At 35.2% G+C, this 25011-nt stretch overlaps 1 long non-coding RNA gene across 1 annotated transcript in view; it reads right to left on the bottom strand.

Annotated features, from left to right (window-relative positions):
• Nucleotides 1-8009: 8009 nt before the first annotated feature.
• LOC107842493 overlaps nucleotides 8010-25011 on the bottom strand; it is a 32378-nt gene continuing 15376 nt past the window's right edge. Inside the window, exon 2 of the long non-coding RNA XR_001665804.2 lies at nucleotides 8010-8308. This is a non-coding gene — a long non-coding RNA (uncharacterized LOC107842493). The remainder of the gene's footprint in view (nucleotides 8309-25011) is intronic.

Raw genomic sequence — 25011 nt, 5'->3', positions numbered from 1 at the left:
TTAAGTTCTACGGAGGCCATACGGTACAGAGAAATAGAAATAGGCTGAGTGTTGGGAAAGAGATCAATCTTGAATTCTATTTATCTATCAGGTAGGACCCCTGGGAGATCTTTCAGGAAAACATAAGGGAACTTATTAACAATGGTAACTGACTGAATAGTCAGAGTCTCAGACTTGAGGCCTTTAACTTGAACTAGGTGATAGATGCAACCCTTGGAAATCAACTTCCTAGATTTGAGGTAGGATATGAAATGGCTCTTTAGAGTTACAGAACTTTCGAACCATTCAAAAATGGGCTCATTAGGAAATTGAAACTTCACCACTTGAGTACGACAATCTATAGACGCATAGCACAAGTGAAGCCAATCCATTCCTAGAATGACATCAAAATCAACCATATATAGCTCAATCAAATCAGCACATATGACTCAATGAGGACAGTGACAGGACACTTTTTATATACTATCTTAGCAATAAAAGATTCTCCTACCGAGGTAGAAACCAAAAAAGGCTTAGTAATGCATTCAGGGTCCATCTTAAAATTTACAGCAACCAGAGGTGTCACATAAGAGAACCACAAACCGGGGTCCATCAATATATACACATCGAATAAAAGACACAAAGCATACCAGTGACAATATCTAGAGAGTCCTCTAACTCTTGGAGAGGTGGTATAGCATAGAAGTGATTCTGGTGCATACAGCCAGCGGTACTAAAAGAGGTGCCCTGAGAAGGAATTGGGTGGACTACGAGAGTGGGGGCACTAGTAGCCTAACTCTGGGGATGAGCATCTCGACTCCCCTATCTAGAATACGAACAATCTCTAAGTCGGTGGCCTAACTTACCATAACCAAAGAAACCTCTTTGATCAACAAAACACTCGCCAAAATGATCTCTACCACACTTGGCACATAAAGAAAGATGAGGTCTGTTACTTACAAATTCCTGAGACTTGGGCAGGATAGGTCTGTTCCCCTGCTTTTGCCTGCTTCTAGGTACGGGAGCACTAACTGAGAAAGGCGCGGGCATAAACGGACGTCCCTAAAATTAAGGGCGGTTCCCTTCATGGATTTTGGACTGACTGGATCCCTGCTGCTCTGATCTAGCTCTTTTATTCCCTCTTACTCTCTCCCTCTCTTTTACCTTATCAGCTTTAATCTGTTGGGCATGTATCATCAACCGAGAAAGGTCCATCTCCTAATTAAGCATAACAGATATACACTCTTTCACAACGTAACTTGACACACCGGTCATGAACTTACTCATGATAGTCCTGGAGTCAGCCATCATACTAGGAGCATATTTGGATAACTAATTGAATCTAAGATAATACTCCTTAACAGTCATGGAGCCTTGTCTCAAATTCATGAATTCCTCTATCTTTGATTTCCTCATCTTAAGAGGAAAGAATCTGTCGAACAATATATCCTAGAATAACTACCAAGTCACAGGAGCAGCATCCTTCCCTCTACTCACCCTCTACATCTCCACCTAATCATATGCAACATCTTTTATTCGATAGGTAGCCAATTCAACACTCTCCTCCTTAGTCACATGCATAATTTGGGTGATCTTACTCACTTTATCCAAGTACATCTGTGGGTCTTCTCCTACCTTCGACCCATAGAACTCAGGCGGATTCATCTGCATAAAGTCATAAACTTGAGCTACAGTAGAATTATTCTCTTGTGGAGGCGGAACAGTAGCCTGAGTGTTAGCTTGAGCATTGGCGTAACTGCCTGGGCTAGCGCTTGAAAAGCTACTCAGAATTCTGCATGAGACACATGCTCGTTGAAAGGATAAATGGGTTGAGGTTGCTCGTTATTTCTACGAGAACGATGAGGAGGCATTTTCTGTTATAAGAGAGCACGAGTTAATAGCAGATAAAGAGACATTTGTAGGCACGATAAACTTTAGAAAGAAAGAAACAACTTTTCCTAAAATTTTTCGTAGCCTCTTGCTCATAGATATGGTGTGCTACACACCGATGATCAAGACTCTATGTAACGCGGCTTGCCAGACTCCCTAAGACTCCTTAAACGTTAGGCTCTGATAACAAGCTTTGTAATGCCCTAAAATTTCTAGCCCGAGATGTCACACGGTGCTTAGGGCTATATGTAGCCCCAAGCTAACCCTCGAAGCTAGACACTACCTCAAGGAACTCAATTAAACAATAGTCATACATAATAAAGAGATGTACCACATTGGGTTCAAGATATATACTGGAGAATACTAGACTGTACAACCAAAATATATTGAATGTCTATACATACCAAACCTCTAGTCTGACAAAGCCTTTACACATCAAAATCAAGGAGCCATTGGGAAAAACCCCCAACTCACTCAAATAGTACTTAAAGCCATAACAACAGAATGTTATCACCAAAAATATAGACATGGTCCTTGAACCATCAGGACTCACCACTGAGGAAACGTAGTTGAGGCACTCGAATATCGCTAATGCAGCTGCGACTGAGTACCTGAACCTACATTACGAGAAAATATAGCCTATAGAAACATATGTGGGTCAGCACTTTGGAATGTACTGAATATGTGGGTGTGTATACAATAATGCAAATATCATCATAAATTTCATAAAAATATTCATATGTACAGTGATAGATCACTTGGCTTGAGTTAGATTGAAACATACATTTCATGATCTCATAGTAAATAAATCATATGATAGAAACCTCATAAATCATCATAAATAACTCAACTCTTCAACTCAAGACTCAGAGTGACTCGATAATTCAAGAAACTCATCTCTTATGGACATGGGAGGTTCTTATAACCGACATAAACTATGTAAGATAGATGGAGTCCAATGTTTTTCCCTCGTAAAGAGAGAACCCTACATTGGCAGGAGCGTCGTACTCTTTCTAGGGAGTACAACCTAAATTTAGTGATCACAATCTCATACTCGGCCTCTGGCCCATAATTATCAATATCAATCCTACAATGCACTTAGTTTTAGGGAAATACCATATTTCCTGCTCAGTGCTAAATACTACTCCCAGACACAAGCTCAGAACGCATTAGGAAATCCATCACAAACATCACAAGGGTCTATTATGATGACCAAATCAAATCTCTTTCTCATTTATCAAATCATAATCATTTTGTAGATTCCTAACTTGACTTAAATCAAATCAATCTTTCTTAATATGAAAATGTATCAATTCATTAAATTATGACAACATCAATAACTTTGAGGAAATATCAAGACTCATTGTAACAACTCAATCTAATGAATCAATATACTCAATAATCTAGTTTGTTATAAGGAAGCTTAAAGCTTGACACATATCTTGAAAGCACTTGAAATATCAACTCATGGTAGAAATATGAAATTCACAATATTAAATATCAAGTCAAAACTTGGGAATAGCAAAATAATCTTGTATGACATAGCTTGAACAATTTATATTCTCATAATCTCATGATGAAGTAATTTGGGTATAAACCCACTTGCAAAATCATATAAATCCATGATAGAAATCAAAGCTTTGGACACAATAACGAAAAAATTTCTCTTGTCCAAAACCCCACATACCTTAATCTTTGAAATTGGATGAATTCTAGTGCTTGAGACTCTATCCACACTTGTAATAAATGATTCTAAAAGCCCACACTATGAGGAACTTGATTCTTGAAGAAATCTTGAAGATTTATGGATGATTTTTGGAAGATTAATGTCCTTAAATAAAAACCCTAGATATATTTCTTAAGAGAATTGGAAGAGAGAATGAAGAAATTAGGGTTTAGATGGGGATTCTCATATTTATAGGGGCCTCAAAAAGATGGGAAAATACCAAAATACCCTTGCAAAAATGTCCTTTAATTACTGAAAAAAATAGCCGATAACATTCATAACAAGTCGTCACGAAATGTCATCACAAAAGGGGAAATTTTGTGATTTTCTGCTTAAGGTTGACGACATTGGTGACAAATCATCACACTTATGACGACTTGTCACAAATGTCATCCCTAGTGGTGAAAATCTGCCAAAGGATAAAGACATTGGTCATAAGTCATCACACTTGTGACGACTTGTCACAAATGTCGTCACTCAGTTTTCCAGCCTGACATACTGGAGTAAAATGGGCATAACTCTTGGCTCTGATACCGGATTTGGGTGAAATTGGTATCGTTAGAAATATAATTCAATTATATTTATTTTGGTATGTCATGAGCTCAATAATTCATAGCATAACGAGAGATATTCTCATTTGAAGTTGAATATGGCAATATCCTTCCAAAGAATTCAATCGGTAAGGAATGTTTTGATTCACCTAATTGCTCGGATATCTTTGAGGCTTTATTACACATCACCCTTGATCAGAATACAAACAAAGAACTATAATTTACTTCTGATGAGCTCGAGTTATGGTTGCACTATTGGTTAGAGTCTCAGGGTATTACAAGATAGTAAAGGCTCTATTCACTTATATCATGTAAACTACATTGACTCTTTTAGAAGAAACAAGTGACTTGCGTTCATGCCTTAATGGTGGATGAGGTTTTAGATTTATATACCTTGGGTTATTTGTTAGATAAAGGTAGTTCCCTGAGTCCCAAACCACTCAACATTTATGATGCAACCTTTACATATCCAGCCATTAGCTTCCACCTTTGAGGTTGTTACCAATTTTGATTTGTAAGATATTTTCTTCTTATTCTAAGATTCTATGTCTCTATAAAAATAAAGTCTCCTATTTTAATACTATGTTCATCCCCCCAGTTACTTTTTTTTCATATGAAGAGCTGAAAGAAGGAGAATTGAAAGTTCTCGGAATTAGTGATATAGCTGTATGTTTCTTCCCAATAAATATAGTATGCTCCTTTAATTATTTCTTCCCTTCTCTTTTAAAAGGGTTACAAAAGACACCAATAATTGTCCCCGCACACTAACCACACTTTTAATCCATAAAATACATTTAAAAGACTTAATAAACTCTACAAAATTCACGAAAAAACACACAGAGAACAATTAATATATGTATATAACCCTTTTGCCTAAGGTGCTATATCTTCGAATAGAATTTAAATATTATGAAATTACTGGGGTATTATAGGTCAAACAACTTCATTTCTAATATCAAAAGTTCATGAAAGACAACTAGAATATGATACATGTTTTGGAGACATTATAGACTGAAAGACAAAGTAGCACATATCACATAATTTAATTCTTCATGATTAAGTGAAGTTAACTTAGAAAAGATGGGAAACCAAATAAATAAGAAAAGGAATATCCTGACAAACTAGTAGCATTTTATTACATTCCTATTATGTTAAAAATATAACAATTCAGTACATTTGAACGAGAGTAGTTAAAAATGATTTTTTCCTACTTTAACATTTAATTGAATTCAAGACAAGGAATTCCAATGCAACAACCCTTGTTGTGATTCTTAGCCTTTTTTGTGTTTGACTATTTTACCCTTCTCTATAGTTGCTATATATCATTTATGAGTTGTGGTGATTGCTAGCATGGTCCCCCCAAGCGCTCAAAAGTGATTTTAGTGAGTTTGAGGTCTTAAGTAGCCTTGAAAATGATTAGTTTGACTTTGATCAATATTTTGTGATTCAAGTGTTGGATAGTGATTCTGTCAGTCCTATTAGATCTAAAATTTAAATTTTAGAATTTTAGCATGGTTGGTTTTGGTTTTGAGTCTTTATTTTGAGTTTTGAGTGCTTAGATGAGAAAATAGTTAAATTAGCTTAAAATGGAATCTCAGAGATTAACTTTCTGATACAACCTCTTTTAATATATTCATTGGTTCCATTGAGTTTTGAACATTGAAATCATCCTATTAGCATTATTGAATTATTTTATGGGCTCTCAATTAAATATAGAGGTCCATTAAACGTCATTTTAGTCCCTTATTTTAGTTGAATCTAGTTTTTGGTGCAACCACTAAGTGGCTATTTGGTTGCCTTAGCAGTCACGCCAAAGAAATCCTTGGGCCACCGTAGCAAGGATGATTGGGACTAGAAAGGGTCAACTTGGCGACTACTTATCCACTTTAGAATCTTTGTGTTAGTGGTTAATGGAACACCTTAGTGATCATCTGCATATCAAGTGACTACCATCTTAGCGGTAGTTTGGTCACTTAAGTGATGTAACTTAGGTGATCATTTTACCACCGAGGTGACGTAGCTGGTACGAATTTAATTTTTTTATTTCTATTTTATTTCATTCTTCTGTCTTCATGCTTTGAGATCTCAACTTTGGGTGATTTTTTTAGAGTTTTCCATCAAATTAGACTTAAGTGAGTTTCTAAACCTTATTTGTAATATTACTCATTGATTTTTTTTTCTAAATTATCTCCAAAACATGAATTTTGAATTTGGATTCTTGGGGTTTCATACAATAAAGTGAGAAAATAGTTTTCTTCAATTTCAAGCATGATTTCAACAAATTTTTTGATGGGTTTTCATAATTAGAATTTGTAAATTATGGGAAATAGTTACTCTTCAATAAAATTCTAGTTTTATCCTTTTTTTTATGGGGTTAATTTTTGAACTATTTTTGGACCCAACATAAGGTAGTTAATATGGGTATTGTTAGACTCCTCTTGACACATAGATTATATTTTTGATAAATTATGTTCATTCTAATACTGCATAAAAAGGAAAAGCTCCTTATTGAAGGGCCCAAGATTGTGTTTTGACTTTTTAGATAGGTTATGACTTAAATTATTTCAAATAGGATAGGGTAGTTAACCATTTATGTAAAGTATACTATGTGTTGGGATTCTATCATGAGATTCATTTTTTGGAATTATTTTTTAATCATATTACCCGTGTTGGGGATTATAAATATTATTACTGATTTAAGAGATTATTATTATCATGATGTCCATGTGAGGGCTGGTATTGATCTTGCTTTGAGCATTATTTGTCCTTCTTATTATTGTGATGCCCGAGTGAGGTCTTGGATTGTTATTCCTGGTGTCTTACATGACTCCTTACTATTATGGTGTCAAGGGATGATTATGTCATGATGTATGAGGAGCTTTGAGATTATTTATATCATAATTGATCTAATTCATTACATGACATTATTTTTACGGGCATTCATACTCATCCTGTTCATCATATTCATGAAACTGGTACTAATACGAAGCACTAATTTAGAAAAAAATGAAATACTTTATAAAATGCTTTGACCGAGGGATGTATTAGTAAGGTTGATTGAGATACGAGATTATTATAGTATATGGATTGCAAGCCCTCCATGTATCCTATCCTGGAAGATTATGCTTGGAAGGTGTACACAAGGTGAATTGACACATTCCATCCTTATCATACCACTACGTTGCATCGTTTGCATTTATCTTCTATTTTTGCTAATTATTTAATTTTACATTTTTGTATACAGTTGTGTGTAGTTATTCTTATACTATTGTTATATTGTATTATTTATTTTTTTAGGATATACAACTTGAGATGCTGTTGGAAACTTTTTTAGTATGCAAGTGGGAGCATGCTTATAGTAACTTTTACAATGTTGTGTTTTTTACTTTGGTTGGTTGGCCTACGATGCCTACTGAGTACAAGTGAACCTTACTCATTCCTGTTTATTATACTCTTTTCGTGCAAATTCTAGTTCTAATGTGATCCATGGAGCTTGAGATCATGTAGAGTTAAGGTTGTCTTGAAGTACTGGTGAGCTCCAACATTAGGAACATATTTTTTACTCCATCGTATCGTTATCTTATTTTTACTTTACATTTAATAGATAGAGTTGGGTTTCCATATTCGATGTCAGTTTATTATTGTTCTTTACTTATGACACAAAATTTTGGGATTTGACTTGTATTCGTTTCTATTTTGGAGTTGTTTTTTTTTATATATTTGGCCATACATTATGTTAAGGTCTCGAATTTGGGTATTATTTTTTTTTCTGTATGTTAACCTAGGGTCATGATAGAACTTGTTGCTACAAGCCTTGACAAGTAATCTTATAACCCAAATGGATATAAGATTATAAACCAATATAAAAACCTAAGGCAAGACCCTTAGAACAGAGTCGAACCTTACATATATAGTAAAAGCAAAAATATAATCATAGATACCAAACTAAATCCCGAAATCTAGTGTCATAGTGTACGAACCAACTAATACAACTCAAAATTAAAATACACATATGATATCCAAAAGGAAACAAACTCTGTCTCAGAATACAATAAGACATAGTGTAGATAAGAAAAGTTAGTGTTCAACTGCAGATACATAGATCAACCGCTAACTCGAATAGACTCCAAATACCGCCTGAATTAGCTTTCCGTGTAATGCACTGAAAGAGCGCAATAGGAATGAGTAAAGTCCACTTGTACTCAGTAGTTATCATAGGACAACTAAGTAAAGTAGAAAATAAAGCACATAAACACAAACTTTGGGCACATCACCTGCAATCAAACAATGTCCCAAGTGGTAGCCTATATTTTCTCCACTAACAGAGTTACTATATACATATATAAAAACAATAGGTAGGGGAAAGAATAACAATTATACACATACTTGAATATAAGTACAAGAAGATTGAACAAATGGACACATATCAAGTCACAATCAAAAATACAATCATAGAATAAGCACAACATATGGAGTACAATGAAGATATAAATGACGATGATGCACGAGGTTGTCGCAAAACATCCGTATACACCTATGGAGCTCAGGTATAAACATAGGAACCATGGAAGGTTTTTTAACCCATAATTAATGAGCTATGCTTCCTGGTAGGACCCATCATCAACCAATATCCAATACCAATATCCATAAATCATCTCCGGCGTATACATCGATAGAGGGTTTTTAAAGATGTCATATTTTCTTTTACAAAAAGCCAGTGTTTCAAGTATTTTTATTATTTTCATGGTGGTACAAATTTTTCATGAATGAATATGATATAAGGATGTAATGCAAACAACCAATTAAAATTAAAATATCCAATATCTAACCAATATCCAACCATATGAGCGAAAATTCCACTAAAATTAACCAAGCATCTATGATCCACTATAATTCAAAAAACATCAAGTGAATCATGAAAAAAAATGTCATTGATACCATATATAATCCAAAAATATAGAATTTTTCTGCCAAAAAAAGTGCAACCAAACATAAATATATCAATACCATGCCAATAACATCATATAAGATCCCACACGGCCACACATAGCATATAATATCTTAAAACCATCAAGTATTAACCACATAGGCCCCCACAAGGGCACATAAATCACATAAGCATAGTTTTAATGATAAAAACCCATACCAATAGCATGATTTTACAATATTAACAACCCAACCTAGTCAGAAGAAAGTTAAGCCATAACCTGCCTCGAATAATGAAGGTCTAAGAAGCTCTAACTACAAAGCCTTCCACTCCCGAAAGGCATAAAAATAAAATAAAATATAAAAATATAGAATCTATACATCAAAACAAGTCCAATTATACCCATATTTCCCACTTTTTAATCGGGGTCAAAGTGGACAGCAACACCCCGCATTTTTGAGCTAGACTTTGAATCGTCGTTCCTATATGTGTAAACTTTAATTCCATGATTTATACATGAATACATGTGTCATTATTATTATAATAGTGTGCGGATTATTTTCTATGTGAAAAATTATTCATAGGAATCACTTAGAACAACGTTATCTTAGAGCCTTTGGTTCGGCCAAATCTTTGTATCCGATTCTACAAGGCTCTATTTTGAACATGTATAATTTTTTTATATATGTAGAATTTTTCATATCAAGACCCAAAAATTGATATATAATTTAATTATATTTCCAACGATATCAATTTTGCCTTAATCCAACACCTGAGCAAAAAGTTATGGCTTTTTTTATGTGAGGAAGTAAGGGTCCGCAATTTGGCTGCGGGGTGCCGCTATTTTAATAAGATAAGGGGATCAATGTGTTTCTCTCCCAATTCAATAAGGTATGTGATGTGGAGCTTATTCCTCCTCTATTTCAGCTTCTTAAGGATCAAGGGACACTTTGGTCCTTTCCCTTCAGCCTAAACATCCAACGCACGGATTAAAGCACCCAAAAAGGCATTATTTGCCCATATTCTTTAAATAAAATCACATAATAACCCTCCCCTTTCACATGAACAATATTCCAAGCTTTTCCTCTTAAGAACAAAAGGAGTCAAGCTTCAATTTCGAGGATTTCTTCAAGAATTCATCAATTAAGGTATGTGGGGTTTGAACAAGGTTAACCTTTCAACCTTATGTCCAAATTCATGAATTTTTAAGTTAAATTTACATAATTTAATATAGAATTCATTCCCAAATACATATGTGTGAAAATAGAAATATCATGTGATTAAGGGACTAAAAAGCATAAGAGTTGTATCTATTCATATCTCCAACTGCAAGTTTGATGTCTTATCTTGAATTCTATTACTTTCATGAGAAATTTCTACTCCCCTAAGTTAAGTATGCTTTCATACTCAAATTCACATATCATGCTTATATATTGAAGTGTCTATATAAGATTGCAAGAAAAGTCAGAATTAGCTCGTGATTCAAGTTCCAATTTCCTATGTCATATTCAAGTGAATTTCATGTTAAATACCCAATTTATGAATTTAGCCATGTAATCATATTAATCTGTTATGTTTAACACATTTCCATATTCGAGTTCATGATTCTCACATGTTTGATGAAATCTTTATGTTTTGGGTCTTTGAACCATGCTCTCATACTATAATTTTTAAGCTTTGTTATTGCATTTTATGGTTATTCAGTGTTGGCGTGTTATGAACACCTGATACCTCTGTGTTTTATATTATTTCCATTTTTCAAGTAACAAGTCAGTTAAACCACAGTTTTAATATCATATTCAGAACACCATGATCATGTTAAGCATTATCAGTTTATATGTTTATAATTACCTAAGAATTCGTATGCACTATTATTTTCAGAATACCATGATTTGAGCTTATCATTTATTAGTTATCGGTCCATGCACTAGTTAATATTTTAGTGTCATTCATTTGGGAGTAACACTTAGCACCGAGTAAACGTAGGGATAGTGTCTCCCCCATAAGTTAGGCATGAGGTACTACTAGCAGTCCCTAGGTTCTAGACATATAACACCACCATAGATTATGAGGGGTCCCCGTTCAGTTAGGTATGACACACTTATCCTTCGAGACATCATCCTTGTGGATCCACATCATCAGCTAGTGTTAGTACCTTTGGCAAGATACCAACTCTCTTCTAATTGGGGTTACAGGTTGGACCCCAATAGCTCATACTGGGGCATGTCGGTTATAGCTAGATATGATTATGCTTGGTCTTGCATTCTCAATTTTACATGCTCATGTCGACATGACCCTCAGTACAGTTTTACATTCTATTAAGCTTTACATGAGACTTACATATAGTATCCATACTCTATTGCTTCCCCGCTTCAGTTCTATTCATTCTACAAAAGTAAAGATTTAAGAAACTAAGTGTAGTGATTCACCAGCTTATCAGATTATGTTTGTTACTTATGTTTTAAGATACTTCAGCTTTTAGTTTATTTCAATCTCTTGGTGAGTACACTTGCACTTAGCATGCATATTTTAAGGTTATGGATCAATTCAGTTTTACTTATTACATTCACCCTCACGTCTTAGTACATTCTAAATTAATGATCCACATATATGTCTATGTGCCACGTTGTCTAATAATATAGGTACCAGTTATAGCCTACACATCATTGTCAGATAGTTTATAGCTTCCAGCCAATAGGTGATGAGTTCTCTTATTTCGGGGACTCCAGTATGATTTTGTTCATGTACTTTATTTTTATTATTCTTATATTTTTATTAGTGGTAGTTGGAGGCATGCCCCAATTATCTATAGTCAGTATTATAGAGCCTTCATAGACATTCATTCAAAGTCATAAAATGTAAATTCCAATTCTCTTTTTAGTTTTATCAAATTGTAAACTTTATTTGTATTATTTATCGAGATTATGTCATAAAGATATTTCTACACGACAAACTTAGCTATTTTATATATCCTAAATCGGTTACTCAAGTAGTATGCCAGTTCGTGGGATAGCTTGGGATCACTTATTGTTCCAAGCACCATGTTACGACTAAGGAATAGTCTCGGGTTGTGACAAACATTGTATCAGAGCCCAGAGTTCAATTGTACTAGGGTGTCTATGAAGTCGTGTCTAGTAGAGTCTTGCAGAATGGTACGAAGAAATCTGTACTTTTCTTCAAGAGGCTACAAGGTATTTAAGAAATATTTCCCTTCTTTTATGTCTCAGATTGTGTAGTAGAAGTGTTCTCAAAGAAATTTATGCAAATTCCTATGTTATTTTATTCTTGCCAACTCTGCCTTCTTCTTAAGGTAATAGAAGTGGCCAGGTTTAAACCTTTGCAGATAGATTTTTCTCAAATAGTCCCCACATACAGTTATGGGATTGTACATAGGATCTAAAGTAACCCATTAGTACTTTTAAGTTCCATAGTTTGAAAGACTTCATTCATGTTCATGAAAACCGTGCACTAATCCAAAGTCAGATGTGCCCTCAATTCCCTTCCCTAAATCCTCTAATAGAATACGATCTAGAGCTAGAAGCATGAACACAGAAGTTTAGTAGTAGTAAAGTAGGAATAATATTTTTTTGGATTTATTAGATTATGTACCTATGGTGTCAGTTGTATGAATGGTGAGTCAGTAGGCTTGAAATAGTGCGTGCAAGAATTTAAGTATGTCGATTTAAAATTTTATGTTGTTGATGTAGGGTATGTTCAAGTGTAATGGTAATTCTCATAGTTTAGGAACAAATACAAGTTTAGAGATGTGATACTAGTAGGCTATGACAGAAATAGTATGGTTTATTAAGAGTTTGTGAATATGAATTTTACGTGTTAGAATCTAAGTAGGATCTTTGATAATTAGGCAAATAGAAATAAGAGTTTGAAATTCTAGATGGTGGAATCTCATGGTATGGTGATAATCCTAAATGTTCTAAGTTAGTAAGTTTTTAAGTTATTGGATGGTGACTATTGAGGCCATGGAAAGATAAGAGTTGTATCTTAGAAGAAAGTACTAGCAGAGGGTTGTACACTTTCAGGTCCATTCTTTCAGGGTGAGTTTAGTATTGATGTTTATTGTTATATCTCGAGCTCTAAAGTAGAATGGTTACAGTTCAATTTAGAGTTTACTGAAGGGTCCCACAAACTTAGAATGATAGCTTAAAGTTAAGAGGGAGATATGGAATAAGGAACCAAGTCAGGCTCTGATATTCTAGTCATGATGCCAGTGAGTTCTAGAATAGCAGTAAGGGGGAAGGTACCCAACCCATTCTTATCTCGGTGAAAATTATTGTACTCCAGTCATCACGATATCTACTCATGCCTTACATGTCAGCTCCATGATCATATCTCATATCCATGCACATTTTGTAGAATCATGTATGCTTCCAGAACCTAGTATAAAGAGTTCAAGTTCAATCAACAGTATGAATCATATTTCATGAATTTATGAACTCCAAACTTAGTTCATGCAGTTCATGACTCATATACTTATTCTTTATAGTATGCTCAGTTCCTAGAACTCACAACCTCATTTAAGTGTCCAAGTTCTGCATAGTATTCTTTCATATTCCAATTCCTAATGTTCTAATCCTTCAGTGACCTCCCTTTGTGAATTGATAGTGGTGATGAGTAATTATTTAGAGAGGAGAGAGTAAATCCCTCATGTTAGGGAGAGATTATTACATACTTGTTGTATCTCAGGCTATAAATATGAAGGATAATTGAGGTTGAACTTTTCATATATGTCATGGTTAGTTGAGAATTCCATGTGTGTCTTCTTAAGAATAGTGCAAGAATTTTTTTTTATAGGGGTTTATAGAATATGAGAAAGATGTTTTTATAGGTATTTGCCTAGAAGTTCATATGTGGTTATAATGATAGACTTGAATGCCATGTTGGTATATAAGTGGATGGGTGCATTGTGCTCTAGTGAATTCCTGGTAAGAGGTTGAATTTAGTTATTGAAATGGTAGGAAGGATTATTCTTGAGATGAGAAGTTGTGAAAATGCATGGGGTATTGAATTCATGGTTCAGATTGGTGCTATAGCGTTATGTGTAGTACCTGGTGATTTCGAGTTAGGCTTGAACATAGTGAAGGTATGTAGTTCAACTCAGACTTAGGGCTAAGATTGAGCGTTAGAAGTTGCCTTACTTAAGGCAAAGTGGTGGCATCCCATCTTATGTTTCACAGCCCTACGTTCCATGTTATAGAGTTATAGCCATATTAAGATTCCTTACTTGGATATCTTATTTAGAATATTCCAGTTGAGTATAAGCTTCAAGTATAATTTAGTATATATAACTAGCAACTCAGTTTTGTAGTCAGACATACAAGTTCGTATGGTTTTCCATCTGGTCATACTATCTAAAGTCTCATGAATATGGATATTTCATAAGGTAATTCATTCACATCCATGCAAGTTATGAATTCAGTTCAGTTCATGCATCATTTTTCAGATTCAGCTATGTAGTCATGATTTATTTCAAAAGTGTTTAGTGAATGACCTCAGTTTTCCATATGTTTCAGCTCAAACAGTGCAGTATCTCTTGTACGATATTAGTCTTGTTATCTCATGATCCATGAGTGCATAAGTTATCACCTCGCCATTCTATTTGTGGGATTGTATCATGAACCCTTCAAGCGAGTTCTAATCTCTTAGCATGAATCAGCTCCATATAGTAATTAAAGTCAAGTTAGCCTCGAAATCAGTTTCATTATAAAGTTATAATGCTTTATCTCAGCTATATCCTTAATTACCATACATATCATGTGAATATTATTCCATACTTCTAAGGCTTCAACAAGATCCTATCTATCATTCGAGGACGAATGATTCTAAGGGGGAGATAATGTAACACTCCGCATTTTTGGGCTAGACTTTAAACCGTCGTTCCTGCTTGTGTAAACTTTAATCCCATGATTTTTATGTAAATACATGTTTCATGATCATTACCTAGTGTGTGAAGTTCTTTCTAGGTGAAAATTTTTCATAGGAATCACTTAGAACAAAGTTGAGCTAAGAGCCTTTGATTTGGCCAAATCTTTGAATCCGGTGCTACAAGGCACTACTTTGAATGTGTCTAGTATTTTTATATATCTGAAATTTTTTAGCTCAAGACCCACCAAATGAGATATTATTGAATTATCTTTCCAATGATACCAATTTCACCTTAATTCGATACCCGAGAAAAATGTAATGACATTTTTCGTATGAGGTATTAAGGGTCTGCGATTTAGCCGCGGTGCACCGTTCTCTCAATGAGATGAGGGGTGCAATGCATTTCTCTCCCAACGTGATAAGGTACGTGACGTGGAGCGTATTCCCCCTTTATTTCAACATTCTTAAGGGTCAAAGGGCACTTTGGTCCTTTCCCCTCATCCCTAAACACCTAAGGCACGAATTAAAGCTCCCAAAAGGGAATTATTTGCCCATCTTCTTAAAATCAACTCACGTAAAACCCCTCTCCTTTTTCAAGAACAATAATCCAAGATTTTTCTCTCAAGAACACAAGGATTCAAGCTTCAATTACAAGGATTTCTTCAAGAATTCCTCAATTTAGGGATGTGGGATTTGAACAAGGTTAACCTTTTAATCTTGTGTCATGACTTTTTAAGTTAAATTTACATGTTTTAAGATAGAATTCATCCCCAAATCCATATGTGTGAAAATATAGAAATATCATGTGATTAAGGGACTAAAGATCATAAGAGTTGTATGTAGTCATGTCTCCAACTACAAGTTTGATGTCTTATCTTGAATTCCATTACTTTCATGAGAAATTGCTAGTCCCTTTAGTATGCTTTCATACTAAAATTCACATATCATGCTAATTTTTCTGAAGTGTCCATGTAAGATTCCATGAAAATTCAAAATTAGCTCATGATTCAAGTTCCAATTTCCCATGTCATATTCAAGTGAATTTCATGTTAAATCCCCAATATATGAATTTAGCCATGTAATCATGTTAATCATTCATGTTTAACAGATTCCTATGTTCGGGTTCATGATTCTCACATGTTTGATGAAATGTCTATGTTTTGGGTCTTTGAACTATGATCTCATACTATAGTTTTGAAGCTTTGTTATCATAGTTTACAGTCATTCAGTGCTGATGGTTTATTAACACATGATACTTAAACATATTACATTATTACCACTTTCAAGTAACAAGTTAGTCAATCCACGGTTTAATATCATATTCAGAACACCATAATAATGTTGAGCATTATCAGTTTGTATGCTTATAATTACCTCAGAATCCATTGGCACTGATATTTTCAGAATACCATGACCTGAGCTTATCAGTTATCAATTATCAGTGCATGCACCAGTTAGTATTTTAGTGTCATTCAGTTAGGACTAACACTTAGTACCGAGTGAACATAGGGATGGTGTCGCCCACTTTAGTTAGGCCTGAGGCGCTAGTAGCAGTCCCTAGGTTCCAGACCTATGGTGCCACCGTTGATTAATAGGGGTCCCCCGTCAATTAGGCATGACACCCTCGTTATTCAGAACATCAGCCTTATGGACCCACATCATCAGCCAGTGTGAGTACCCTTGGCAAGGTACCAGGACCCTTCCAATTAGAGTTATAGGTTGAACCCCGATAGCTCAGATTTGGGAAAGTCAGTTATAGATTGCTCCTACAGTCTCAGTATAGTATTCAATGTATTTCAGTTTAGGTTTGCTTGACCAAGTTTACAGATTTTCAGTTATTTAATTATAAAGACTTTAGTCTTTCATATTACATATTATCTCAGAAACATGATCATGCTTGGTCTTGCATTCTCAGTTTTACATATTCATGTCTTCATGCTGAGTATCCATACATAACCCTTAATATGATTTTACAGTCTATTCATCTTTGCCTGAGACTTACATATATTATCCATGTTCTATCGCTTCCCAACTTCGGTTCTATCATTCTACAAAAGTGAAGATTTAAGAAACTTAGTGTAGTGATTCACCAACTTATCAGATTATGTTTGTTACTCATGTTTTAAGATACTTCAACTTTCAGTTTATTTCAGTCTCTTGTGCAAAAATATTTTCCCCAAGATTAAAGGAACTTATTGGAGAAAACACAAGTTAAAAATAGTGTGAAATTAGGGTTTGAATTTAAGAAAGTAGGGTTTGAATTTAAGAAAGAATGATTTGGGTCTTCCAGACTAATATCTTCAAATTCCACCTTTAAATTCGCGCTTAAATAATATTTAAAGGATAAAATCAAAGAAAACTAGTTGAAATAGAAATTTGGAGCTTACCCAAAATTGAAAATGGAAGAAAATCCCCAAAAACTCATTTCCCAAGCTCCAAGTCTCAAAAATAGAAAAGAAAAACTGAGAAAAAGATTATTTATACCCAGGTACCTGGTGCCGCTAAAGCAGTCAAGTGTGCTTTAGGGATCACTACTAAAGCGGTCAAGTAGCAAAAGCAGACAAGGACCGCGTTAGTGCCCACCACTAAATCGGACGAGGGCCTTTAAAGAGCCCTTGCCCAGCTGGTAGTCATTCTCTAAAGAACGCCACTAAAGTGACCAAGTGGCTCTTTAGCACCTGTCGATAAAGCGTCTAAAGTGGTGCTTTAGTAGGTTCACCAATTGTGGAGACTTGGAATTTCAAGCCTCTATCGACCCCTTGGAATTCATCCGTAATCCCTATAATGCAAATGAACTATGCTACCCAATCAAATTGAATGCTCCAAATTTAATGGCATTATAATGTTTTTGAAATAACGTTGTTTTAACAGAATTGACCCCCGAGACCTATTTTTATGACTTTCTAATGGAGGGTCAAAATGAGCTATAAAAGTCATGAAACTACACCAACCATGATACCAACATAAAATCGACGTTTCGAATCTACTGGCGCAGTTTGTTTTTCCATCTATCGCATAGATCAAAAGATGGTGATCAACATTAACTAATAAGACTTTAAGAACATCAAAAATCAAAATCTCGGATAAACTATAATGAAATAAATTAGGAACCATGACAATCATTCCCACTCCCCAAAAATACCATAATGCAACCATGAGGAGGGGTAATATTGTGAAATCACACATAAAGAAATATTTCACACAAATCACCAAAGGCTATGTCATTACTTCATCCACTACTTAGAATCTAGCTTGTCCTCAAACTAAGGGCAATAAAAATACCGCAATCAGTGAAAAGCTGGGGATAACTACTACGCATATTAGACTCGACCTCCAAAGTACACTCATCTATAGGTCGATGCCTTCACTACATCCCTGGATAGAATGGAGATAGACTCCTCAACAAAAGACAACTACTCTTGAACTAGACTGAATCCCAAAGAATAACATGTGACACGTTTTCAAGTTAATATCGAAGCATAGAAGCATGAAAAACTAGATAAATCGGCGATAATTTGGAGGTAATGCTAATTCATAAGTCACATCCCCAATAGTCTAAGAAATCTCAAAAGGTCAAATATACCTAGGGTTAAGCATTCCCCTCTTCCCAAACCTCATCACATCTTTCATGGGCGATACACGAAGGAAGACACGATCAACAACACTAAATCTCAAGGTACAAAGTCTAGAATCTACATAGCACTCTGAGCCGCTCAAAGTTTATCCTAAATGGTTCAAACTCTATCCAACGACTCATAAAGCAAGTCCATACCTCGAGGTCTAATCTCTGAAACATTAAACCAACCAATTAAAAATGACAATGCCGACTATACAAAGCCTCCAAAGGAGCCATCTCAACACTGGAATGGTAGCTATTATTATATGCAAACTCCTTCAAAGCTTAGTGATACTCCCACTGATAACCAAAGTCCATTACACAAGCGTGGGGCATATTCTTTAAAACTTGAATAGTCTACTCCGACTGATTATCAGTTTAGGGTGAAAAGTTATATTAAGATCAACCCGAGGACCTAAATTCTCCTAAATTTTTTTTCAAAAGTTAGATGTGAACATCGAACCTCTATCGGAGATGATAGACACTGGCACACCATTAAGATGAACTATCTTATGAATATAGATATTGGCCAACCTCTCAGCATGGAAGAAAACCTGAACCAAAATGAAATGGCAGATTTGGTCAATCAATCCACAATGACCTAAGAACTACTAGAACTATGAGAAGTATGAGACAACTCATTCACAAAGTCCATAGTGACCTGTTCCTATTTCCACTCGGGAATGGGTAAACTTATGAGCAAATTATTAGGTCTCAAATACTTTTCTTTCTCCTGCTAGCAACAGAGGCAACGAGAGACAAAATCCATGACATTCTTTCTCATACCACCCCACTATTAATTCTAAACACTCGGGTCTCGACACAGAAACTCGGCCACTAATCCTCAAGAAACCTTATGGATCGAGCGAGGCTTCCTTAGATTCACCACTCAACACCTTATACTGAATCACTCTAAATCCAACATCATCAAACTAATGAGCTTAAATCTATTCCGTCAAGGAAGATCTACCCTCTACAGATGCCAAAACACACCCAGGTGTCGAAACATCAAGCCTAACCCTATGGCTATCCAAGGACGGAACCTTCAAAGACCAAGGCCTCTCCTGAGTCAAAAGATGCACCAAGATACCCATACTATTCGACTTCCAGCTCAAGGCATCCGTAACCACATTAGCCTTGCTCGGATGGTAGATAATTGTCAAGTCATAATCCTTAAGCAACTCAAGCCAATGATGTTGCCTCTTATTAAGATCTCGCTGGGTAAAGAAATATTGAAGGCTATGATGATCTAACAATATCTCACAATAGACTTCATACAAGTAGTGCCTCCACAACCTTAAAGGAAAAGTCACTGTGTATAATTTCAAATCATGGGTAAAGTAATTCTTCTCATAGGGATTCAATTAACCAGAAGTATAGGAAATTACCTTACCCTCTTGCATTAACATAACACCTAAACCAATACCTAAAGTATCAAAAAAGACAGTAAAACCTATGCCCTTCTTGAGCAAAGTCAAGATAGGTGCTGAAGGCAACAAATCCTTGAGCTTTTGGAAGCTTTCCTTACAAGCTTCGGACCTGTGAAAGGAATTCTCTTGTGAGTCAACTTGGTCAATGAAGCTGAAATAGATGAAAAACCCTCAACAAAACACCTATAGTAGCCTGCTAAACCAACAAAACTTCAAATCTCAATCAGAGAAGTAGGCCTAGCTCAATCACAAACCACTACAATCTTGGTTGGATTAACCATAATACCATCCTTGGTTACCATGTGACCTAAGAAAGAGACAAAATCCAACAAAAACTTGCACTTAGAGAACATAGCATTCAACTTCTCATCCCTTAATATCTGAAGCACAATCTATAAATATTCCCCATGATCAGCCTCATTCTTAGAATAAACCAAGATATCATCTATAAATACAATAACAAAAGAGTCAAGATATAGTCGAAAGGCATTAGTCAACCCAAAAAAGATAAAGAAGAACTCATATTGAGTGTATCGAGTTGGAAAAGCTATCTTCAAAATATCGAAAGCTCTAATACTTAATTGGTGATACCCAAACCTCAAATCAATCTTAAAAAATATGGGAGCCGGTGATTAGGACCCCAAGCCTGCTGCTAGAGTTCTAATATGGGGTCGAGGATGACCTAGGGGTTGGGGGAAGGATAGACCATCAACCTTTGTTTGAGATTAGTCCAGGGATCCATTTCTTGATCCTATCATAGCTCTTGAAATTGAGAGAGCTCCAGGTATTTTTCTACGACAGTAGGTAGGCCGGGGGTAGCCCAAGATCCACCCAAGTTTATATCTTCTTCGGTTCTTTGATGATTAATGGGGTTAGTTGGTGGTCCGTAGGAACCTAAAGCTGATCGAATAAATCATTAATATATAGAAGAGAATAGTTATTCTTAATCGTTACCTTGTTTAATTTTCGATAATCTACACATATACGCATAGGCCCATCCTTTTTCTTTACAAACAACATATGCGTACCCTAAGGTAATATGCTAGGTTGGATAAATCCCTTATTCAACAAATCCTACAACTCATCTTTTTATTCCTTCAGCCCAGCTGGGGCCATCCTATAAGGAGGGATAGAAATATGCTTGCTACCCATCTCTATATGAATAGCAAAGTTAATATCATGATCTGGAGGCATACCAGGCAAATTCATGGGGGAAAATCCATGAACTCACGAACAACACAAAGAAAATTGAAAGAAGGCGGGGAATAATACTGGTATTATAAATATGAGCCAAATAAGACAAATATGCCCTCTCAACCAAATGACGAGCCTAAAGGAAAGATATAACTCTTTTGGGACCCAAATAAAGCATACCCTTCCAAGCTATCATTGGTACACCCAACAAAGCTAAAGTAAAGGTTTTAGCATAATAATCTAGGACAGCATGATAATTAGCTAACTATCCATACCCAAGATAATATTGAAATCCACCACCATATCAAGGATAATCAGATATACCCAAGTTTCACGCATCGCAAAAATCACAACACAATTTTAGTACACTTTATCCACAACTAAAAAGTATCCTATAAGGTTAGGCACATCAAAGAGGCTCACAAGAAGAATCAAAACACAAAGAAAAATATGTAAACACATAGAAAAACATCAATCCCAAATAAAATAACATAGATGCAGATCTAAAACAAATAGGAACGATACCTGTGATGATAGAATTAGAGACCTTTGCCTTTGTCTTCGCTTGTAAAGCATCGCACTATCCACATCCACTATCTAGCTAAGTAGCACTATAACCACCACCAAGGGTACCAATACTTCTACCTTTCATACCTCTAGTAGAACCTCTACTTCTCACAGCTGATATAGGAGAAAATCTAAAATTATGATGGGATGATCCTTGGACACATGGGTAGCCTCATCACACACAAAGCAAGTTCTATGGTTTGACTCAATAGAAGGAGGTAAGACTGAGATAAGATAGCCATCCAAAGGTACAAAACCAGAAGACCCACTACTTAAAATATACAAGGCTGCCTGCACTAGTCTACTATGATATCCATGAAAGCCTCTAGAATCTATACCCCTGGAAATATGACCTATAAACCTGCCCCAATGGCCCACCTTCTTCGTGTCTCCCCAAGATGCTCAAAGAATATACTCAATCATTTTAGCATAATCCAAAATCCTCTCAAACAATGACCCATACACTTTTATTTGAGTCTTAGAAACCTGAAGAAAAATATCCAAACGCTTGATGACCTTTTAGATCTTTTCAAACTTAGTGGAAATACTAGTATAAGAATATCTAGAAAAGGCATTAAAATATGCCTCATACTCTAAAAAAGTCATGGATCCTTGCTATAAGTGATCAAACTCATCTCTTATTTGACCCCTCAAATTGATGGGTACAAACTTGTCCAAAAAGGCCTCTATAAATTAATCCCAAGCCATCTCTAGCGAACTAAGAAGTCAACAACCAACAAGCAACATCCACCAAGCTCTGGATATATCTCTCAACTAGTAAGTAGTATAACCAACCCTATGTGACTCAAGCAAACCAAGATTAGTTAACTAATATTATGCAGTTTCTCATGAAAATTCATCAAGAACTCACAAGCATCCTGTCCTACAACACCATTGAACCGATGAGGACCTAAATTAGTGAATCTCTTAAACCTCTTTTGATCCCCAAAAGAAATAACTGTATTCATAATAATAGGAGGCATAGTAAATTTGGCTGGCTGAGAACCTATCTGAAGAGGAATCATAGAAAAAGGCTGGACTCCAAATCTCAAAATACCACACTTAGATATAGGAACTGAAGAAGAAAATGCACTCAGAGTCTGTGAAGTACCATTAAAAGATGTCAGTACAAAAGGACCTATACTCATAATCAGAGGAAAACCATAATCAGGCTCTAGCATAGACGGAGGTACAACACTCAGAATTGGAGGAACACTAGGCATACTCATAAGAGCACCTTATAAGTGGGTTAATAATCGAACTACCAACCACTATAAGACTGGGAAGAAGAACTCTATAGGACCAGAGTAGGCCCCATAACTCTAATATGCTCAACCTAAGGTTTGGGGAAGAGTAACCAAATGCTATCTCTAGATGGGGCATATCCTGATGTATATCCTCTATGTCAAGCCCAACTACGACTCATAACTCACCCACTAAACTAAAATTTACCCCTAGATAATGTAATACCCTGGGAAATTTTTCACTAAAATTTTATGCGTAAACATGTCGAGTTCTATCTTCTAGAATAAATTATAAATTTTTCATGCAGAATGTCTTAGATTATGACCCACCATTACATAGAGTATCTAATAATCTTTCCAACAATATTTGGATCATCTAAAATGGACACCCGAGCAACCAGTTATGAACATTTCGATCAAACCATGAATAGTAGTGAACAATAAATCATGCAGGAAAACTACTGAGGCCTAGTGTATTTTTTTACCAAATTTAAATGATCATAACTCCTTGTACATAATGATCTAGGTGATCTACTATATATCAACGAAAATCTCTGCGAGTCCTCTTTCCAATGAAATTGGTTTCATCCAATTTAGATATCATAGTAAAATGCTATGGTTGATCTACTTCAGACTATCAAACCAATTCACCAAAGGAGAGATTCGAGAATTATTTGATTTTTAGGGGCGTTTTGGTCATTTCTCCTCACCGAAAATCCATCCAAACCCTATATTAAAGCCTATTAGAAGCATTATATGTTATATTTCATCAAATTTCCTCAAAAAGAAAACCCTAAGCTCCTACATCAAACTTCAAGAACCTCCAAAGTTCACCATTAATTCTATAAATTTATTCAAGATTCCAAGTTCCTAGTTCAAGAACTCCAAGACAATCATTCAAAGGCACGATTAACATCTCAAAAATGAGTATCGATCTAAAGTTCATCATTCAAGGTATGTGAGGTTTTTCAACAAGAACTCTCTTTCATTCTTATGCCCAAAAGTAATTTTCTTTATAAAGGCATGATTTTTATTTGACGTTTACAAATTTGAAGTATGAACCCATATCTTATGATGATTATTATGAAATATTGATGTTTATGATTTTAAAAGATGAATTTACATGTGTGAAGATATAAATCATGAATCTTGAACAATATTTATCATGATTTTGATATTTGGGTCGTAAATCTCCATTGGAAATTGAGTTTTTTTGACAAAGTATGTTTTATAAGCACGTTGATGTTGAATATTTGAGATATTTTGAATGATTTAACCTTTTGGTCTTAATGGAGTTGTTTTGAACTCGAGTGTGAAAGAAATCCACAATGTGGTTGATTTTGATAGATGGGAAGCATGATGGCTCCCAATGTATATTTATATATTACCAAAATTATTTTGTTGTGGATTGTCTTTGAAATGATTTTAGCTAAGTATGGGAGAAATTTTTAGCACCGAGTGGGAGTTATAAAATAACCTTACTTCCCTAGAACTATGTGCCCTCGTAGGAGTGAGCTTGAGGCTGATTTATATAGTGATCACTGGTTCATGTGGATTTGATATCGATAGTCCTACTCTGATGGCAAGGATAGAGTGGATCTCCCCAACGTGGGTTGTACGTTGGACTTCATGTAGCTCACATGGTTTATGTTGGTTATAGGATCTCCCAGCGTGTGTGTGTTTCCTTGTGTCTATGGTGAATGGTGAAGTGATTTGAAAGTGGAATTGTGAAAGTTATTCTTTCAAAAAATTTAAATGATATTTACATTATGAGAATTGATATTCTCAATGAACTGAAAGTGATTGACAAATTATATGATGACTCATATGTGTTATTGTACTTATTTCATCCTCTTATGATTATGATGATTTTCTTCAGGCTATGTGAGTATTTCATACATCCTGCATATTTCTTATAAATATTTATGATGATGATGTTTATACAACTGCATACACCCCCATATACTCAGTTCCTTTCCATGGTACTGACCCACATCTAAAGAT

Source organism: Capsicum annuum, chromosome 9, assembly GCF_002878395.1.
Source record: "Capsicum annuum cultivar UCD-10X-F1 chromosome 9, UCD10Xv1.1, whole genome shotgun sequence".
NCBI classification, from domain to species: domain Eukaryota; kingdom Viridiplantae; phylum Streptophyta; class Magnoliopsida; order Solanales; family Solanaceae; genus Capsicum; species Capsicum annuum.
The sequence above is the reverse complement of the archived record's forward strand: the minus strand, read 5'-3'. Positions and strand labels throughout refer to the sequence as shown.